The sequence below is a fragment of the Stegostoma tigrinum genome, chromosome 7 (assembly GCF_030684315.1).
Source record: "Stegostoma tigrinum isolate sSteTig4 chromosome 7, sSteTig4.hap1, whole genome shotgun sequence".
Lineage (NCBI taxonomy): Eukaryota > Metazoa > Chordata > Chondrichthyes > Orectolobiformes > Stegostomatidae > Stegostoma > Stegostoma tigrinum.
The window spans coordinates 59,977,791-59,999,923 of record NC_081360.1 but is presented as its reverse complement, the minus strand read 5'-3'; the positions used below and the strand labels follow the sequence as shown (position 1 = coordinate 59,999,923).

Genomic DNA, 22,133 nt, shown 5'->3' with positions numbered 1-22,133 from the left:
ATTTCACTGGACCATTCATATGAATACTGTGACTGTAAAAACAGGTGCCAGCTTTCATGTACTGTGGTAATCGACCCACTTCCTGACTCCCTCAAAGTCTATCAGTCACAAGCCTCAAGTAAAGATTTTGATAAAATATTCTCCACTTGCATGGATTAGCACAATTGTAACAAAATTCGAGTACAACATTATCCAGAGCATGCTTAAATAGCACTGCCTCTGCCACTTTTACACACACACAAACCTCCAGCATCATACCACAGAGGTTCAGGGCTTTCGTGAGACCGCATCTGGAGCACTGTGTGCTGTTTTGGTCTCCTTTCCCAACAAGGATCTAATGTAGTTGTAATGTGAATTACTGGCAAGGTGCACTTTAGCCACTTCCCAATGCATCGTCAAAAGTGCTTCCAAAACCTGTCACCTCTGCTACCTAGAAAGGCCAAGAAAACAAGTTCATGGGAACACTAATATCACGAAGTCATATACCAGCCTAAATTAGAAACACGTCACTAGTCCATCATCATCACAAGGTCAAAATCCAGGAGTCCCTTCCCAAAAGGGCAAAGAGTTTGCTCTGCAGCTGCTCAGGAGGCTGTTCAACACTATCTTCCTGCAGGCAATGGCAATTGGGATTGGGAAATGAAATGCTGTCATAGAAACATCAAAAATAAGAATAGTTACCCAGCTCCTCAAGCCTGCTTGCCCTTGAATACGTTCATAACTGATAATCCATTTCATTACCCTGTCCCCACTTTCTTTCATATTGATTCCTTTAACCCTAAGAGCTATGTATAACTTCTGCTTGAAAACATTCAATATTTTGGCCTCCACTAGTTTCTGTGGCAGAGAATTTCACAGACTCACCACTCTCTGGATGAAGTAATTTCTCTTCGTCTCAGCTCGAAATGGCCAATCCAGTGTTCCTTAAATTGTGACCCCTGGTTCTCGACTCCCTGGTTATCATGAACATCCTTGCTGCATTTACCTTGTCTAGTCATAGAGCTGTACAGCATGGAAACAGATCCTTCCATCCAACTTGTCCATGCCAACCAGGTACGCTAAATAAATCTAATTCCATTTGCCAGCACTTGGTCCATATCTCTCCAAACCCTTCCTATTCATGTACCCTTCCAGATGCCTTTTAAATGTTGTAATTGTACCTGCCTCCACCACTTTCCCTGGCAGCTCATTCCAAATAGGCACCACCTCCTGCATGAAAAATCTGCTTCTTAGGTCCCTTTTAAATCTTTCCTGTCTCATCTCAAACCTATGCCCTCTAGTTTTCAACTCTCTTACCCTGGGGAAAGGACCTTGGATCTTCATCCCATCCAGGTCCCTCATGATTTTGTAAACTTCTATAACGTCACCCCTCAACCTCCAATGCTCCAAGGGAAAGTAGCTCCACGTTATTCAGCCCCTGCTATAGCTAAAACTCTCCAACTCAGCAACATCTTTGTAAATCTTTTCTGAACACTTTCAAGTTTCACAATATCCTTCCTGTAGCAGGGAGACCAGAATTGAACACTGTTTTCCAAAAGTGCCCCAGCCAATATCCCGTACAGCCACAACATAACCTCCTAACTCCTATACTCAATGCACTGACCAATAAAGGCGAGCATACCAAACGCCTTCATCACTATCCTGTCTACCTGCAACTCCAAGGTCTCTTTGTTCAGCACTTCCAGGATCTTACCATTAAGTGTATAAATCCTGCCCTGATATTCCTTTCCAAACTACAGCACCAATGGTCACATTTATCTAAAATAAACTCTGTCTGCCACCCCTCAGCCCATTGACCCATCTGATCAAGATCCTGTTGTACTCTGAAGTAAACTTCTTCTTCACTGTCAACTACATCATCAATTTTGTGTCAAGTGCAAACTTACTAACTATACCTCCTATGTTCACATCCAAATCCTGTTAGAATTTAAAAAGTTGCTATGAGGTTCCCCCTCATTTTTCTAAACTGCAGTGAATATAGTCCTAACTGAACCAACCTCTCTTCATATGAAAGTTCTGCATCCCAAGAATCAGTTTGGTGAACTTTTACAACACTCACTTTCTAGCCAAAATAACTTTGATCAGATATTGAGACAAAAACTGTACATAATATTCTCAACGTGGTCTCACCAAGACCCTGTGCAACCACAAAACATCCCTACTTCTGTACTCAAATCTTCCTATGGTGAAGGCCAACATACCATTTGTGTGCTAACTTTCAGCAACTGGTGTACAGGACATCCAGGTCTCGTTGCACCACACCCTTTCCTGATCTAATCTATCACCAGTCAGATAATAATGTGCCATCCTATTTTTGCTCAAAGTATTTATGTACGTTTATGTACATAATACTTCATCTGTCATACATTTCCTTACTCAGTCAACTTGTTCAAATCACACTGAAGGCATCTCTGCATTTTTCTCACAGTTCAGCTTCCTATTCAAATTTGTGCCATTTGCAGATGTAGAAACACTACATTTAATTTCCTCATTTAAATCATTCATGTGTATATTGTGACTAGCTGGGGTACAAATTCTGATCCCCAAAGTACCCATTGAGTCACTGGCTGTCACCCAGAAAAAGGTTTGGTGGCTCATTTGCAAAAACAAAAATTAACACATGGTTTTCAACAAAGATACATCTCTGTAAGGTAGTAAAAAACCCAAAATGGTGTGAGTAGATCTTGACTGACAAAGGAAGTTAAAGTTTCCACTTGATCAAAGCAGGTGATATATAAAACTGCATAAAAAGGTAATGAACCTATCATTAGGGGTATTTTAGAACATAAGGAGGATCAACTGATAAAAGAAGAAAATAACGTGAATGTAAACTAGCAAGAAATATTTAAACAGACAGGAAAAGCTCCTTCAGCAATGTAAAGGAAAAAAAAGTAAAAAGAAACAGTGGCTCCTTTAAACACAATTTATAATAGAGAAATAGGGAAATGACAGAGAAGCCAAATGATTACTTGGTGCCAGTTTTCATGACAGAAGACACATGAAACCTACCAGAAATAAAGATTCAATGGACTAGCAAAAATGAGGAACTGAAAAAAAATGCAAGTTAACAAAGTGGTACTGGACACATTAACAGGACTGAACATTGACAAACGCATTGGGCCTGATGATAGGTGGCTGTGCACATTGTGCGCTCACTGGTGATCATTTCACAAATCTCTAGATATTCTGGAATGGTGCCTGCAAATGTAATATGACTACTTAATGTAGGCAGGAGGGATAAAGTGCAGAACTGCCATCCTATTAACTTAATGTTAGTAGAAAAGTTACTAGAATCTATTATGAAAAAAGCTAGACATTTAGAAAATAATGATCTGATTGGCCAATGTCAAAGATTCATTGAAGGGAATTACGCTTGACAAACCTGTTTTTTGACCATGTTACTAGCAAAATGGATAAAGGGGAGAACCAGTGAATGTGATGTATGAATTTTCAGAAAGCATCATAAAAAAGATGCAATGCAGCAGGTCAGGAAATGAGAAAGAATTTTCAGTCACAAAGTATATTCAAAACAGAGATTGTTATATTTCTAAATCCAAGGGATATGAGGACAAGGAGGAAGGGAGGAGAAATAGTATAGAGGTAGATGATCTGGAATGACGCAGCAGGGTCAAGGCACTGAATGGCTTACTCTTGCTTATTCTTTCTGATGTTCTTGCTCAGAGTCATACAGTACCAGCCCTGGATACCCTGAAATTGTACTAAAAGCTCCATATCTCTCTGACTATAGATTAGAGTTCTCTACATGAATGAAGCACAATGCAAATTACCCAAGAAGCAAAACAGATTTTAGACATTAGCAGAGTTAACTGCACAGTCAAATTTCACAGATTAAAAATGTTTGTCCAGTCTGAACTATGCTTCACTGTGCTACAGTTACCCATGCAATCTCAAGTCAATTCAACTTTCCTTGGACCCAAAACACATATAACCGAGGAGACACATCAGCCGTTCATTGCTGAAGAAGTACATATTCCAAACAATAAACTTCTAATATAAGCATATGAGCAAAGAAACAAAGTTAATACATCAGGTGATCAACCCGGGTAACTCCGTATTCCCTATCCACAAACTGTTATTTCCAGCTTTTCCTACTTTTAATTTCTGAAGATAGTAGCTTGACTATTTTGAAAATCCACTCGCGCGCGCACACCCACACTGTTCTCTCTTCTTTAGGGGGCAGCACAATGGCACAGTGATTAGCACTGCTGCTTCAAAGCACCAGGGATCCAGGTTGAGCCCTGGGCGATTGTCTGTGTGGAGTTAGTATTTTCTTGCCAGGTCTGCATGGGTTTCTGCTGGGTGCTCTGGTTTCCTCACACATCCAGGATTCACTCCCTTCGGTAAACAGGCCAGACCCCCAGCAGGGTATTGTTCCGGTGCAGTCACAACCCTATTCTACAAAGTGACATGACCTGGTGTCTGCCCTGACTGAATCCAGGGCACCTTCTGGGCTTGGAAGTCTCGCAGTAGGGTGCACACCCTGGACTCATTCCTAACTGATCAGGCAGGTGGGTCAAGTTTAGTTTATGATTACGTTCAACAAGGGCTGGTTGGACCAAAGGGCCTGTTTCTATGTTGTATGACTCTATGTAAGTGATGGTGGGTCAGCCATGGTAAATATAGGTTTGATGGGATTAGGTGGGATGGTCTTTGGAAAGTCAGTACAGATTAGATGGGCCAAAAAGCCTCTTTTGGCACCATAGGGATTCTATGACTCACTCTGTTAAACAAAGAAAAGAATACCTTTTACATGCCTGGTTGAGCATAGCTTCAAAACAAAAAAGCCCAAAAATAAAACACCCTTCATATCAAAACAGCTCACTTCATTGGCACACTATCCATCTTCTAAAACTGTTGGGATTCCATGATTCTACCTTGGCTGTTCAGCAGCTACAAGAGGTGCGGCATGGTGGGTCAGTGGTTAGCACAGCACCAGGGACCTGGGTTCGATCCCAGCCACAGGTGACTGTCTGTGTGGAGTTTGCTCATTCTCCCTGTGTCTGCATGGGTTTCCTCTGGGTGCTATGGTTTTCTCCCACAGTCCAAAGATGTGCAGGATAATAAAATGTGAGGGTGGATGAACACAGCAGGCCAAGCAGCATCTCAGGAGCACAAAAGCTGATGCCCCGGGCCTAGACCCTTCATCAGAGGATCTGCAGTTCCCATTATCTCCAAAGATGTGCAGGTTAGGTGGATCAGCCATGCTCAATTGCCCATAGTGTTCAGGGGTGTGTGGGATATAGGGGGATGGGTTGGGTGGGATGCTCCAAAGGGTGGTGTAGACTTGTTGGGCCGAAGGGCCTGTGTCCACACTGTAGGGAATCTAATCTAAGACACATGTAAGTCATTCCCAAAGCTTCACCTACAGTAACTCACAACCTGTATCACCTCCAAGGAAGTGCCTGTGAAACATGTGACGATAAGATGTCCATACACTTTAGTTTTGTGTGAGCACTTTCACTTTTAAAACAAAATGACAAACGCAAGATTACTCGAAGTGGCAAATGCAAGAGTTTGCTTAACTTAAGTTTCAGGCAAATCAAACGAGAGCCAATAAACTGGAGGCTCGGCAGGGAGCTGCACTTTGACTGATCAGTTACGCTGAAACACGAATGGACATGAGTGCTGGTGGGGACCAAAGGCTGTCAGTAGGCCTCAGCAGCAATCACCTGAGACATCAGTGACATTTAAGGCAACGGCCTCCTTGAGAGCCCCAGGCCTGGGATGCCTTTCCCACCCCCCAGCACAGTCGCATCATGAATCCTGAAGTGCGGTGATGGAGGCCCGGACTCACCGATCAAGCCGAAGCCCCACCGCGCTGCTCCCTCGGCCGTTGTTAATTTAAACCGGCTCCGCTCATTGGCTGCGGTCCGGCGCTGCGCTCGAGACGGAGAGCTCGGAAGTTCCCGGCGGGGAATCCCCGTCCTCAGCGCCGCCTGACTTCCGTCTTCCTCACTCCCTCCCTCCCTCCGGTAGCCCGTCATAAACCGAGGGGGAAGGAAGCACAACTGCCCCGTCTGTACATCTTCATAACCCGCACTCTCTAAATCAAGCCCGGGGAGGTATGGGGGCCTGGCCTTGCCTGGGCCCGACAGCACTAGGACAGACTAAATGAGGACGAAATAATCACGAAAACAAATGAATCACTTCTCAATGAAATCATAACTTTTTTTATTGATCTCTGTACCCACACTCTGCTGTGCCCACTGATAATGGAAAGCATCAGCACCAAGTGGATTACCTTCTCCAAAAGCACAACCATTTCCCTGGAAGAGAGGCAGACAGCCACTAAAATAGCGTTTTTTTGAAAAAGCCACACTTGGAAATGAGCATACTATCGTGAAGTACAACCGACGTGACTGACTCCACTGTTTCACTGCTAATTTTAACAGATTTTTGTCTGATGCTGAGACCTAACCACTTTTGCACCTTTTTCCATGGGTGCTGCCATCCCCAGTGGAACAAATTGCTTTATCAAGTGCCCACAAGAATCTAAGATTAAAACTAGAATGTGTGTGTAGCTGCTTAACCTCAAACTTGTTTAAATCCTGAGATAGGACTTTCCCCTGAGATCAAGCTTTACACTGATAAACAATGTTGGGCCTTACTCCAGAAGTACACTATAATCTGGTAATGATGCTATGAAATTAAATCCCTTCCCAAAAACACACTGCCAATATATAAAAGTAGCCAGAGATAATGGGAACTGCAGATGCTGGAGAATCCAAGATAACAAAGTGTAGAGCTGGATGAACACAGCACGCCAAGCAGCATCTCAGGAGCACAAAAGTTGACATTTCCAGCCTAAACCCTTCATCAGAGAGGGGGATGGGGAGAGGGTTCTGAAATAAATAGGGAGAGAGGGGGAGGCGGACCAAAGATGGAGAGAAAAGAAGATAGGTGGAGAGGAGAGCATAGGTGGGGAGGTAGGGAGGGGATAGGTCGGTCCAGGGAAGACGGACAGGTCAAGGAGGTCGGATGAGGTCAGTAGGTAGGAAATGGAGGTGTGGCTTGAGGTGGGAGGAAGGGATGGGTGAGAGGAAGAACAGATTAGGGAGGCAGAGACAGGCTGAGCTGGTGTTGGGATGCAGTGGATGGAGGGTATGAGCTGGGCTGGTTGTGTGATGCAGTGGGGGGAGGGGACGAACTGGGCTGGTTTTGGGATGCATTTGAAGCTGGTGAAGTCCACCTTGATACCACTAGGCTGCAGGGTTCCCAAGCGGAATATGAGTTGCTGTTCCTGCAACCTTCGGGTGGCATCCTTGTGGCACTGCAGGAGGCTATAAAAGTAGCCAGATTGTTAAAATGGTATCAGAGATAATGGGAACTGCAGATGCTGGAGATTCCAAGATAATAAAATGTGAGGCTGGATGAACACAGCAGGCCAAGCAGCATCTCAGGAGCACAAAAGCTGACGTTTCGGGCCTAGACCCTTCATCAGAGAGGGGGATGGGGGGAGGGAACTGGAATAAATAGGGAGAGAGGGGGAGGCGGACCGAAGATGGAGAGTAAAGAAGATAGGTGGAGAGGGTGTAGGTGGGGAGGTAGGGAGGGGATAGGTCAGTCCAGGGAAGACGGACAGGTCAAGGAGGTGGGATGAGGTTAGTAGGTAGCTGGGGGTGCGGCTTGGGGTGGGAGGAAGGGATGGGTGAGAGGAAGAACCGGTTAGGGAGGCAGAGACAGGTTGGACTGGTTTTGGGATGCAGTGGGTGGGGGGGAAGAGCTGGGCTGGTTGTGTGGTGCAGTGGGGGGAGGGGATGAACTGGGCTGGTTTAGGGATGCAGTGGGGGAAGGGGAGATTTTGAAACTGGTGAAGTCCACATTGATACCATATGGCTGCAGGGTTCCCAGGCGGAATATGAGTTGCTGTTCCTGCAACCTTCGGGTGGCATCATTGTGGCAGTGCAGGAGGCCCATGATGGACATGTCATCAAGAGAATGGGAGGGGGAGTGGAAATGGTTCGCGACTGGGAGGTGCAGTTGTTTGTTGCGAACTGAGCGGAGGTGTTCTGCAAAGCGGTCCCCAAGCCTCCGCTTGGTTTCCCCAATGTAGAGGAAGCCGCACCGGGTACAGTGGATGCAGTATACCACATTGGCAGATGTGCAGGTGAACCTCTGCTTAATGTGGAATGTCATCTTGGGGCCTGGGATGGGGGTGAGGGAGGAGGTGTGGGGACAAGTGTGTCTTGTCCCCACTTGTCCCCACACCTCCTCCCTCACCCCCATCCCAGGCCCCAAGATGACATTCCACATTAAGCAGAGGTTCACCTGCACATCTGCCAATGTGGTATACTGCATCCACTGTACCCGGTGCGGCTTCCTCTACATTGGGGAAACCAAGCGGAGGCTTGGGGACCGCTTTGCAGAACACCTCCGCTCAGTTCGCAACAAACAACTGCACCTCCCAGTCGCAAACCATTTCCACTCCCCCTCCCATTCTCTTGATGACATGTCCATCATGGGCCTCCTGCACTGCCACAATGATGCCACCCGAAGGTTGCAGGAACAGCAACTCATATTCCGCCTGGGAACCCTGCAGCCATATGGTATCAATGTGGACTTCACCAGTTTCAAAATCTCCCCTTCCCCCACTGCATCCCTAAACCAGCCCAGTTCATCCCCTCCCCCCACTGCACCACACAACCAGCCCAGCTCTTCCCCCCCACCCACTGCATCCCAAAACCAGTCCAACCTGTCTCTGCCTCCCTAACCGGTTCTTCCTCTCACCCATCCCTTCCTCCCACCCCAAGCCGCACCCCCACCTACCTACTAACCTCATCCCACCTCCTTGACCTGTCCGTCTTCCCTGGACTGACCTATCCCCTCCCTACCTCCCCACCTACACCCTCTCCACCTATCTTCTTTACTCTCCATCTTCGGTCCGCCTCCCCCTCTCTCCCTATTTATTCCAGTTCCCTCCCCCCATCCCCCTCTCTGATGAAGGGTCTAGGCCCGAAACGTCAGCTTTTGTGCTCCTGAGATGCTGCTTGGCCTGCTGTGTTCATCCAGCCTCACATTTTATTATCTCAGATTGTTAAAATGTCTGGCAGTAAGTTAGATAAAAACAATAGTTATTGTCCTTCACTAATTACATGCAGTCACAGTTTCTTGTATAACTTCAACTATTTCCCTTTTTCCTCATTTTTAACAGCAGTGAGGGGTTCAAGGACTTAATTGGAATTAAGAAATCCCCACCAACCACAGCAACACTCTTCTCAAGTTTATCTCCTGATCTCATCTCATCTGAGACTCACCTCCTTCCATCTTAACTCCATTCACCCAAAATTAAGTGTCATCTTTCTTACCCTCACACTAGGTAATGTTGAAAATGATTCTCTCTACCCGAGTGTTTTATTAATAAAATGCCTTCCATCATAAGGTGGGCACGTTTGCTGTTGCTTGCATGTTGTTCAGTGTAATTCATAACTTTTCTGATACTGAAGCAGCAAGATCTAAGCAATATTCAGGCTTGAGTTAAAAGTGGTAAGCAACATTTATAGTGTACAATTATCAGCCAATGACAGTCTCCAGCTGGAGAGAATTCAGTCATCTCCTATTTATGTTCCATGCCATTTACAATCAATATCCAGGATGTTAACCATCAACTAAAGCCTTAACTGGACTAGCCACACAAATACTTTGGTATCAAAGTAGGTGTTGGCTTGAAATTCTACAGTAAGAAACGTACCTGTTGACTCCCCAAAGCCTGCCTGCCATTTATGAAGCACAAGCTTAAAATATGCTCAAATGTGCTTCACTTGAGTGCAGCTCAAAAAACATCCAAGAAACTTTGAGGGGGAGGCAATGGCCTCTGGGGAAATAAAAATCAATAGAAGTGTGGATGCGTTAAATCAGAAACAAAATCAGAAATTGCTGGAAAAGCTCAGCGGGTCTGGCAGCATCTGTGGAGAGATATCAATGTTAATATTTCAGGTGCAGTGACTCTTCCTCAGAACTGGAGCCAAAACATCAGCTTTTTGTAGAATCCCTACTGTGTGGGAACAGGCCCTTTGGCCCAACAAGTCCATACCAACCCTCAGAGAATCCAACCCAGACCCATCCCCTTAATCTACACATTCCTGAAAAATATAGGCAATTTTAGCATGGCCATTCCATCTACCTGACATATCCCTGAACACTATGGGCAATTTAGCATGGCCAATCCACCTACCCTGCACATCTTTGGACTGGGGGAGGAAACCCAAGCACCTGGAGGAAACCCATGCAGACGAGGGGAGAACGTGCAAACTCTACAGAGATAGTCACCCGAGGTGGGAATCAAACCTGGGTCCCTGGTGCTGTGAAGCATCACTGAGCCACCATGCCACCCTGATTTCTCTCTGATTTCTCTTCACAGATCTGCTAGGCCTGCTGAGCTCTTCCAGAAATTTCTGTTTTTGTTTCATGTTCTGGGGACCTGGCTTCAAATCCTGCCACACAAGACGGTGGAATTTGAATTCAATAAAGATCTGGAATTATGAATGTAGTGATGACTGTGAATCCATTGTTGACGTTGGGAAAAACACACCTGGTTCACAAATGCCCTTTTGGAGGGGAAACCTCCATCCTTACCTGGTCTGGCCTACATGTGACTCCACAGCCACAAGAATACGGTGTCTTTTAACTGACTTTGGGTAATTAGGGATAGGCAATAAATGCTGGCCCAACTGCAACAGCCACATCTCATAAATGAATAAAACAAATAATTCAGCAGTTAATTTGACACCCAATCCACCATCTTGAGCATTCGCCAATGGCACACAATTGCGACAACATACACCATCCACAAGATGCGCAGAAGTAATTTTTCAAGAATTCTTGGACAGGATCTTGTAAACTCACAAAAAATATCTGCTGCTTGGATCCTGCAGCAATCCTGGAGAAGTCTCTTCACATAGAAGGTCCGGTTGACCGGCGACCTTTCCTCCACCGTCTTCACAATCACCCTGACTGTATCACTAATTGCCTAGGCTGACGTGCGGGCACTAGCAGAAGCCATAGCCCCGAAACTCTGCTGCTGAAGCCAGCATAAAGATGCGCCAATTTCAGCCTAGCTCAACCAATGACCCTTCAAGATCCGTTCACAATCATGATCCAGTGATGATCTTGACATCTTCTGACGGTGATGGTGGTTCTCAACTCAGACTTGTCCTGGGAGAACCCAGGTCTTTCATGGTCTTTCCAATGCTACCCCTTATCAGAAAACTATGATTTCTTGTTCTAGACTGCCCCATGAAAGAAAACACTCTCTGTACGTCTACTTTATCAATGGGGCTTACACAATTACTGGTAGGGCCTTTAGTAGTGCTATGGAACAGAGTGAAGGTACATAATTCTTTAAAGTTTGCATCACTTGGGAAGGTTGACTGAAAAGGCATTTGGCATGCTTGCCTTCATTGCTCAGTCCTTAGAGTACGGGAATTGGGACATTATGTTGAGGTTGTACAGGACATTGGTGAGGCCTCTTCTGGAATGCTGTATCCACTTCTAGTCATCCAGTTATAGGGCGGATATTATCCAAGCTAGAGAGGGTTCAGGACAGATTTAGCAAGATGTTGCTGGATATGGAGGGTTTGAGTTATAAGGAAAGACTGGATAGGCTGGGACTTTTTCCACTGGAATGTTGGAGGTTGAGAGGTGACCTGATAAAAGTTTATAAAATAATGAGAGGTATAGATAGAGTTGATGATATTTGTCTTCTCCCTAAGACGGGGAATTTTAGGACTAGGGGCACAGTTTTAAGGTGAGAAAAGAGAGATTTAAAAAAGACATAACAGACAAATTTTTTCCACAGAAGGTGGTTCGCGTGCAGAATGAACTTGCTGAACAATAGGTGGATGTGGGTAAAATTACAATGTTTAAAAGACATTTAGAGGAACATATGAATAGGAAAGGTTTGGTGGGTTATGGGCCAAGTGCAGGCAGGTTGGACTAGTTTAGTTTGGTATTATGTTCTGCATGGTCTAGTTGGACCAAAGGGCCTGTTTCCATGCTGTATGACTTTATGACATCTGCAACTCATGACACCTCCTCTACCAATACTCCATCTGTCTCTGAAGACTTATAGTTTTACTACACACTTGGACTCTCATGCCCACTTTCCCCACACACTCCCCTGCACTGACCTCTCCCACATACATCACTGGTTCTGCTCACTTGTCCAACACCCTGGTTCTGCTCTATACCAGTGTCCCAACTGCAACCAGCCCTACACCTGTTACTATGCCCTGTCAACATCAACACCTGGTGCTGCTCCGTCCAGTGCACCTTGCCCCATCTAGTACATGGCCTCACACTCCCTGGCAGCCCGTCTCTGGTCTCGTTAGCAACGTACTCCATTCTTCCTCCTCACTTCCCCAGCAGCCCCAGGTCCTGTTCCCTCAAGTACAATGCAGACCCAGCCCTTCAGATCCGCTCCTTCTTCCTCAGCAAACCCAGCTCGTGTCTGCCACCCACTCTGGTACCCCTAGCTCCCCTCCCTTGCACCATCCCAGTTCCCTGCTGCTACCACTGGATCTGCATCCCCTGAATTCCAGCCTTTCTGGCTCTACACTTTTCAAACCCAGCACCAGCCCCTCCATTCACCCCAGCTCCACTATTCCCATTGACAAGCACCATCAAGCCCACTCCCTCCTCACCTGGCTACTTAGAGAATAGTTGGTGTTTTACTGCATGTATTTTGTGTTTAACTACTTACACTCTGCCGAGTTCTGCTTCTTGAGTCCAAAATGCTTTCTTTAAATATTTTCATTTCAACATGGTTGACCAACACTTTCTTTTAGACTCTGATAAAGCTTCAATCTCCTTCCAGAGCTCTTTATATAAACATTTGTTGCGATCATCACCATCATTGTACACTCTGCTGATAGCTCATTACTCTACAATAGGCTGTTGGTGAAGGGGAGCAGGGATTTGGTGTGGTGAGCTGCTGTAAAAGAACGTTGAACAGAAAAATTAAAATCTGTTAAAAAAAACTTGCCCATCTGTCACTGAGGACTGATGTCAAGAGTCAGATTTTCAGCTCATCATGTCAAAGGAATCATAGTCGTGCCAACAATGTGTCATTCCATTAATTCTTTCCAATCAATTCATTTCTAGGTTGCACACTGTAACCTGAAGAGCAAGTTCCCACTAGTTTTAAAAAAGCTTTGTTTGTCATGCAGTCAGCGGCCAATGCCTCCACTTTTGGCAGATGGCTGATATTGATGAGTGAGGTCAAAGGGATTTTGTGAGGGAATTGCTGAGAATGGGGCACTGGACAAAGTGAGTTCGAACAGTAGGACATGTAACTCCTCAGAACTTACCCACCACTCAAAGAGATCCTGTGTGATCTTTGTTTCAATTCCACGTTTAGTTTTAGATTTTATTGTCACAGGTACAAAGTACAGGGTACAGTGAAAAGTGTACAATGTCACCACACAAGGCGCCATCTTGGGTACAAAGTACCGAGGTACAAAAAATGTAGGAACAAAGTGGCAAAAGAAAGAGTTAAAATTAAAGTATTACGTTCATAGTAGAAACATAAATAAATAAGGTAATATGGCTAAAGATAAAAAGGGGCATTGTAGAATGTTCAAGTGGGCAACAAGTGAGCCAAGGCCCATCTTGGGGTTAAAAGTTCAACAGTTGATGAGTCCTCTGCTTAGCTCACTCTCTGGGAGTCCTTAGTCTGTTCTCGATGCCACCACGGCAAATACCAGGGGACCTGCCTCACATTGTCGCTGAAGCTGCCACCTCCCCAGTCTCATCCTATTGCCTCTGGAAGATGCACAGGCATGACTCACTTATGTGCTGAGACACTGCCATGCCAGGCTGAGACACTGCCACACCAGGCCAAGAAACCGGGTCTGCTGTGGTATAATGAGATTCATGTGAATCATGATGATGCAACAGAACATTTAACTCTAACATCAATAAGAGACAAAGCACTGGACTAGGCTGAGTATGAGATGGGAGATCTTAGATGTTGCACTAGAGATTAGTATTTGAGATCCTACTGTACAAATTTGCCATTGTCCTATTTTCTCATTATAGAGGAATGACTGGTGGTGAGTTTAACCTGAGGGTCACCACATCTCCAGCAAGAGGCAAGATTGAGAAGGTGGTAACTTCACGGTAACCTCAGCCAGTTTGCGATCCCATACTACTGGCATCAGTCTGTATCACAAACCAGCCATCTAACCAACTGAGCTAACTGACCTCTCATATGTGTAGATATAAATAAAAGAGTGTTCATTATATAATGAGTTGAAAAGTCTTATTGAGAGATAAGAAGCAAGTAGCCTCATGGACAGTGCAGAAGTCACATCCCAAGATACTATAGACAGGTATCTCAATATGCAAGGAGGTGTATTCCCTTAAAACACAGGTTAAAAATGTTGGTGGATAGGAAAAATCTTCCAGAGCCAAAATCTGAAGTTAAAACTGAGTTCAAGGGACACAACTAAAAGATAGGATTGCACGTTAGAAGAATTTGAAGTTGCAGCTGATTAAAAAACAGGAAGACACTGAAGGCAGGCCAAGACCTCAGAAGACTTTTTTAACAGGGTCACAGGATTTCAGGGGTGCCTCACAGTGTTTTGGAACTTTGTTCAGTTCCACCCTGAGGTAACTGTATGTGCGAGTTTCCTTCGAGTGCTCTGGTTTCTTCTCGCAGGCCAAACATGTGCCAGCTAGATGGATTAGCCATTAGAAATATGGGGTTATATGGAAGGGGACATGGGTATGGATGGGCTGCCCGTTGGAGGTGCAGTGTAGACCTGATGGCCTAAATGCCCTACTCCCACATGGTTGGAATAAGAAAGCTTTGTAGGGTGGGAAAAAAAGAACGTCAAAAAACTCTTTGAAGTTTAGCCATGAATAAGAAATACTCTGAAGAAGAAAAACGCAAAGGCACAACACTTCAATAGTAGGAGGGAAAAATCCAGGTACTCAGTCAGGCATGATGGCCTGTAGGTTTGGAAGCTCCAGTAGACACCTCATATTGACCTCAACTGTTTGATAATTCAGGAAATCCACAAGGAGGCCAAAATTAAGACTCTGGAACCAACTGTTTCAACTCCACATAAAGGCTTCACTAACTATATGCTTTGCTTTCCTGTTGAATTTTCTTAACGTCAAACTTATTCCATAAATTTTGTTAAGATTGGAAGCTGAATATTATTAAGGTGAGTTGTGATGTTAGCAAGGTGTTTAACAATCAACAATAAGTGTCAATTGAGAATCTTGCTACACTGCTTATAAAAAGCATAACAGAGTGAGACATTGAGATGGGCCTTGGCTCACCTGCTGCCCGCTTCTACCACATATTTTGCCATTGTTCACATCACTCGGACCCTCATAAGATTCTGCTCAATGTTTTTACACTTCACTTTTAGCTTACATCACATATCCTTATCAATGAACATTCCACAATGTCCCTTTTTTCTTTTCATTATGTGGAGGTGCCGGTGTTGGACTGGCATGGGCAAAGTCAGAAGTCAGACGACCACTGATTATAGTCCAACAGGTTTATTTTAAATCACAAGCTTTCAGAGCTCTGCCCCTTCATCACGTGCAATGAAGAGAAGGCACTCAGATACAGAATTTATAAGCAGAGAGATCAAAAGATCACACAAATGGAGCGAGTGGAGTGTCGACAGGTCAAATAATAGGTCTCTGCAGGTGATCAAGAGTGTCAGACGCTGTGAGAAAAGTGTCTTCCATTTCTATAGTAGACAGCTGAAATAAGTGAAAGGATGACCTATAATCTGATTAACTAAGGCAGAGAGATAATTTTTAAAGAAGTTTTAAAAAATGGCGCTGGAGACAAATCAAATTACTGGAATAACATGATAGGTATAAGCGTCGCATACTGAGGGTCTAACCAATGTGACAAGTATTCCAAAACAGTACAACTGTATTAAGGTAGAGCGATCATAACAAGTTATCAAGGTGATGGTGTCAAAGCAGGATGGTATGGAAGATTTTACAAATACAGAACAGTGTGGTGGGGTTACATGAACTCATGGTGCGACATGAACCCAAGGTCACAGTTGAGGCTGTTTTCATGATACTGAACTTAATTATCAGTTTCTGCTTGGCGATTTTGCGTTGTTGTGTATCTCAAAGGCTGCCTTGGAGGATGCTTACCCGTAGATCGGAGGCTGAAGGTCCTAGTCTATTGAAATGTTCCCCGACCGGGAAGGAACATTCCTGTTTGGTGATTGTTGCGCAGTGTCCATTCAATCGTTGTCATGGCATCTGCATGGCCTCACCAATATACCATGCCTCGAGGCATCCTTGCCTGCAGAGTATGAGGTAGGCAACATTGGCGGAGTCGCATGAGTATCTGTTGTGTACCTGGTGGGTGGTGTTCCCACATGTGATGGTAGTGTCCATGTCCATGATCAGGCATGTCTTGCAGAGGATACTGTAGTGGGGTTGTGTGGTGTTGAGGTCGATGTTGTCCTAAAAACTGTCTAGTTTGCTGCGAACAATGATCAATTTAAGGTTTGAAGGAGAGAAATGGAGATGTAGGGATGATCTTAGCAAGATGTTCATCATTGATGACATGTTGAAGGCTGTGAAGAACATGGTATAGTTTCTCCAATCTAGAGAAGTATTGGTCAATGAAGGGTACCCTATCAGTCATGTCCTGTTTCTGTCTTCTGAGGAGGTCTCTGTGATTTTTTTCATTGGTCCCAAGGCACTTATTACCATTGTATACCTCATCATGTCTCCAACCTATTTCCTTATCACTCAAAGAGTATTGACTCAAGCTGTGAAGGTCATTGAGTTTTACAATTTACATTCTAAGCTGGATACCCACAAAACTGGATGCATACCCAATCAAGGCCTGAGTACATACCCGATTGTTTATCCTTCCCATCGTGATTACAAAATGTGGTCATAGCCATATTTATCAGTTCTAAGACAATTTGTGTGTATTAGATATCAATGTTAATCTATTTTATAACCTCACTTCCAATAAAACTGACCTCTTTATCAACCTTTCGGTCATCCTTTGTAATCTCTTGCTTCAGTTCAACCTGTTTCTTTAATTAGACCTCTGTACAGAGCCAGGCGAAATATATCTGTGTTAACGGTGACATATAAATGCACGTTTTTGCCACTATCATGGCAATCAAGGAATGAGTAAGGTAATTACATTCCACTTGGCTTGGTGAATACACTGAGACATCTTCCACATTGACAGAATTAAGATACTTTCTAATGCTTGCCAACAACATTCTGGAATAAAAACAGAAGTCGTTGGAAGCTTAGCAGGTCTGGCAGCACCTGTGAAGAAACCGTTTCAGGTCCGGTGACCCTTCCTCAACAGACGCAGCCAGACCAGCTGAGCTTCCAGCAACTTCCATTTTTATTTCTGATAGCGTGTGTAATTCTTTCAGTTTTTATTTAGCATTCTGGAAAATGTTGATTCCAGGCAGAATCTTGAGAAGGATGAGAAAAATATCATTTCTTTGGGGCCAATTTTAATATTCTGGTCTTTAAAGATGTAAGTGGTGAACATACAATATAATGGTTTTCAAGATTGATTTTAATTGACTTATGTCTCCTTTCATGTTTACTTTAGAGAGACCACATGATCTACTTAGATAGAAATGGAAGACGCTTGTGCGAAGTATAAACACTAGTATGGGTTAGTTGGACTGAATGGCTGTAGGTTTGATTTTTCTGGAATACTACAATAATTTCAAATACCATTGAGACTTCACCTCACGTCTGTTTGATCACTTCATTTATGGTATTTTTATATTAGGCCTTTAATATAAAACAAATCAAGACACTTTACACATTATGCTAGGCAAGGATCTAGGCCCAAACATCAGCCTTCCTGCTCCTCTGAAGCTGCTTGGCCTGCTGTGTTCATCTAGCCCTACACCTTGTTATCTTAGATAAGGCAACTACATGTTGCACCACAACGTGGGAGGTTAAGGCTGAAGAGTTACCTTGATCCAAGTAATGCAAAATGTGAAGCTTTTGAAGTTGGGTACAGAAGGATTTACAGAAGGAAGGATGCAAAGATAACACTGCCATTAGTGATGGGCTAAAGGGGTGGATCCAGACAAATTTGGAGTCAGAGAAAAGAAATATATGTGATGTAGTTGATGTGATCAGAACAAGTAATATTCTTGAAAAAAGGAGATTTAAAAGAAGCGTTCAGCACCCAGGGGAATGCATAGCTGATTTCATTACTTATTATGCCTATTTAATAGAAAAATGTGACTACAGAAATTTAAAGTCAGAATTCATACGAGGCAGAATTATTGTTGGAATTGCTGATGAGTCTTTGCCAGATTTATTACAGTTAAAAGAAGACATAACTCAGACGGTCAGTGAAGTAGAAATCCAGAAGCAACATGTTGCAACTTTAACACAGGAGATTGAGTTTGTAAGGTACATTGAGTTTGTAAGGTGCAAAACCACATGAGAAGCCAATACAGAGTTTAGGATTGACATCATGTACAGAAAGTCATTGTCATGGCTGTAGACCAAGGAAAATTGCAGGTACATGCAGTCTCCAGCTATTTAAATAAGAGATGTCTTTCTGTAAGGCACGAATTCATTTTCAGAATGTTATGCTAAATTTGAAAACAATCACAGAGCAGTAAGAAGACAAATTGTTACATTAACAATAAAGCAAATGAGGAAAATGACACAATAGAACAAATGATACAAAAGTAAAGAAACAAACTTAGCTTGAGGGAAATAAATGACCTACAACCAGCTTTTTAGTGAGAACACATTTGTATCAATGGACAGTTCACTAATTTTAAGTTTAATATCGGACAAGTACCTATCTTATCAGATCATTGAGCATAAGTGAAGAAACACTGTTTACTGTTGACAGTAAAGGAGCGACAGGGACCAGGAAGTATACCACATAAATTGAAATGTATGCTCCGCGCAACCCTGCAAACCCCAAGAGGTGTGTCAGACAGCAGGGAAGGCAGACACTCCTCACAATCTAGAATTCTTACTCTTGAACATGAATCTATGTTCTGAATTGAATCTTTCTCAAATGGTAGGAGTCAAAAATTTATTAAAGCCGTGAAACCAATGTTCAGGAAACAGCCAGTCCGGAAAACTGGTCAAAGACATTTCGATTAATGAACAACTGATCAAAAGACAACAGGTAGAAAATGCTATGATAATAAAAGACAATATAATTCATAGAGACATTGTGGAACACAAACAGAGAGTAGAAAGAAAGTATGGGATAAAGTCATTGAGCAACTAATGGATAAGGATAATAATACTAAACTTAATGTGTTGAGAAACCAAATGAAAAACATCTTTTATTTTAAAATTCTTCCCATCTTATAAAGGCCTGACCAAGCACAGTAAAAGATATTGAAAAATGTTGGGAGTTAATTCTGGAAAAACTCAGCAATTGTTTTTCACTTCACTGCCTTAAATTAAAGTGGCATAGTCCATCATGTCATTAATGTAATCAGATGTGGTTTCTGCGTTTTCATGCTGCAATGCAAAATCAAAGAACACCTCTGTACCCTTTGTAGCTTCAGCTGAAGAATCATGTGGGTAAGTATATGGGCGTCCATCAGACTTCTCTGGGTCTTCATAACGGTAATCTTCCTTTTCTCCAGTTGATACATTGTATCCACTTTTCTGATCTGCAACTCAATAATGCTGGAGGTCATCCAGGCGATTTCGTTATCCACATTCTGTGAGAGTAGTTTCTCGACATGCATAAAGGAACATGGCTTCTTGAGTATTCCTATCACCAGAAGCTTCAGTTTCTCAACGCTATACATATTGGCACAGATGACAGCAGCAACACATTCCTTGCTACATTTCCCACTGTTATGTTTCACTTTTAAATATGAAAAAGTGATGTGATAGACAAGGTAAAACAGTTTGGTTTCATCTGCATCAAAAATGTTTCTTGGTGCAATTTCCTTCAGGATATGGTTGAGGCAAATTTGCAGCCAATCATCTGGCACAGCACCTGCCATGTATTGCAGGGAAGGCAATACATTGCTTTGTCTTGAATCAGTCCAGCAAGTCATTGCTGCAGGTTTGTCTGTGATTTTGCACTCTAGCATAGCCTAACATAGCTTCAATTGGTTTGTATGGACTCATAACAAATGTGTAGGGATTTTGCTAATCCAGTGTTACTAGACTGGGGCTTTGGCTTTTCACAGGCATCCTTCCATTGAATTTTCTGTCCAGTCAGTGGGAATGGCTGACAGCTTCTTGACTTTTGGATTATCTAAATTTGACTCATCATGAGTTCACTGCTGAAAAGTAAAGAGAATGGGAGAAAATAATGACAGATGGAATATAAAGTGGGAAAACGTGAGATTGCCCACTTGACAGGAATTAAAGGAAAACAGAATACTATTCCAATCGAAACAGTCTACTGTGAGAAGGAGCTCATGAACAATGAGTTTGCCTGGAATTCCTGTCAGGAGTTGCTCTGGGCACCTTTTCTCTTCAACTTCCAATGAGAGAAAGAATACCCAGTTCTCACATACTTCTAAGGGCCTTGTTACATTGAGTACATTCAGTGCTGAATTAGACAGACATTTGATTGACAAAAGACTAAATGATTACAGAGGGAAAATCAGAAAGTAGAAGCAAAAATGTCATCAGGTGTGATCTTATTGAATAGTGAAGCATTTGATATGTTGAATGGACTAATTCTACTGCTGTTTCTTATGATCTTATGTCTTAGATAGAAATGTGCCCAAAGCTGCCTATATAAAAAGGCCCTATTAACCTATTCAATTTACAAGTTCTATTTCCGTCTCAAGTTACAATCTTCACAGAAATCAGTTTGCAAAATAAAACCCTTGTTAATAATGTGGTATTGCTTGGGTGGTAATTGAATGTAATTAGCTATTGTAACTGCAGGAAAGATTATTCATTGTGAAGATTTCAATTTTTAACATGTGTGACAACATTACATATTAATATGATGACAATCAAATTATAATAAAATGGTAAAGTACTTAATTGTGTTTAACAGCAATGACAATTTTGTTTAATGTTTCAATTATTGTTCACATTAGTGAGTTACCAAAGGCAGATTGTAGCAGAAAAGAGTGTAACTGGGTTTGGGGTTCAATGAAAACCTGGCTTGATAGATCATTTATGGTGAGGAATTTGACAGATTCACAACCCCCAGAGAGACAAATTTCTCTTCATCTCTGATTTAAATGCATGACTCCTTACTCCGAGATTATGCCCTCTGGCCCAAGTTGCTTCCACATGGGCAACAACCTTGCATATATAATATATACCCTTATACGCTGCAGTATGATAATCTTTCACTCTGGATGTGACTGGGAGTGGGTCTGAAAACTCACCATCAGCCTGGACCATGGACGAGCATGACTTCATGGAACTGTTGAACCAATGTGAAGAGTTTCTTAGTGCAGCCAAATTTCTCCATTACTTTACAAAGGCCTTCATGGCTAACAATTTCAAAGGCCTTGGTCAGGTCAGTAAATCATGTGTAGAAGTCTTTGTTCTTTTCTTAGTCTTTCTTTTGGAGCTGTCAAATTGCAACAACTATATTAGTCACTCCTTAAGTTTTTCTGAAACCATAATAATTCTTTGGTAGCGGATCCTGGTTGAAATGTATTAAGTGGTTCAGATAGATTCTGGTAAAGATTATGGTTGTGATGGATAGTGAAATTCTTCTACAATTATCACAAGATTGGTAAGTTGATTTCTGCTCAGCTAAGGTTGAGAATAGAACAGCATTCTTGTCAGGTTGCTCTTTGCTTCCATACAGTATGCAAGTGCTTATTTGAACTTCTTGACCAGGCAAGACTTCCAGCCTTGTGAACCAATGTCTTCGCTATCTCTGCTGCATTCCCTTTAAACCCCTTGGTGCAGTTCATGGGTCTTGTCTGGCTTCAATGCCATTAGTTCATTAAATACTTTCTGCCTTGGTCAGAAGCTGTTACAAGACAATTTTCTCCCATTGGCACCTTTCTTTATCGATTATCTTTTGGATGCTTGCTGTGTAATCCGTCATGAAGCCCAATGCAAAATATTGGTGTAAATTATCTGCCATTTCCCTGTTTTTCTTTGTCAGTTCCCAGACACATCCTCTATGGGTTCCCACACTACCT

The 22,133-nt window shown here is 43.0% G+C and overlaps 1 protein-coding gene across 8 annotated transcripts in view; it reads right to left on the bottom strand.

Moving 5' to 3' along the window:
- LOC125453791 (TRAF family member-associated NF-kappa-B activator-like) overlaps positions 1-6,299 on the bottom strand; it is a 76,484-nt gene extending 70,185 nt beyond the window's left edge. For 6 of the 8 annotated variants that reach the window (XM_048533728.2, XM_048533729.2, XM_059647316.1 and 3 more), the window contains exon 1: positions 5,816-6,049. The gene's annotated coding sequence lies outside the window, so the exon portion shown is untranslated. Of the gene's footprint in view, positions 1-5,690; positions 5,753-5,815; positions 6,050-6,262 lie in introns of those variants that run through there. The other 2 variants (XM_048533732.2, XM_048533730.2) reach the window with 2 other exon arrangements.
- Positions 6,300-22,133: the final 15,834 nt, after the last annotated feature.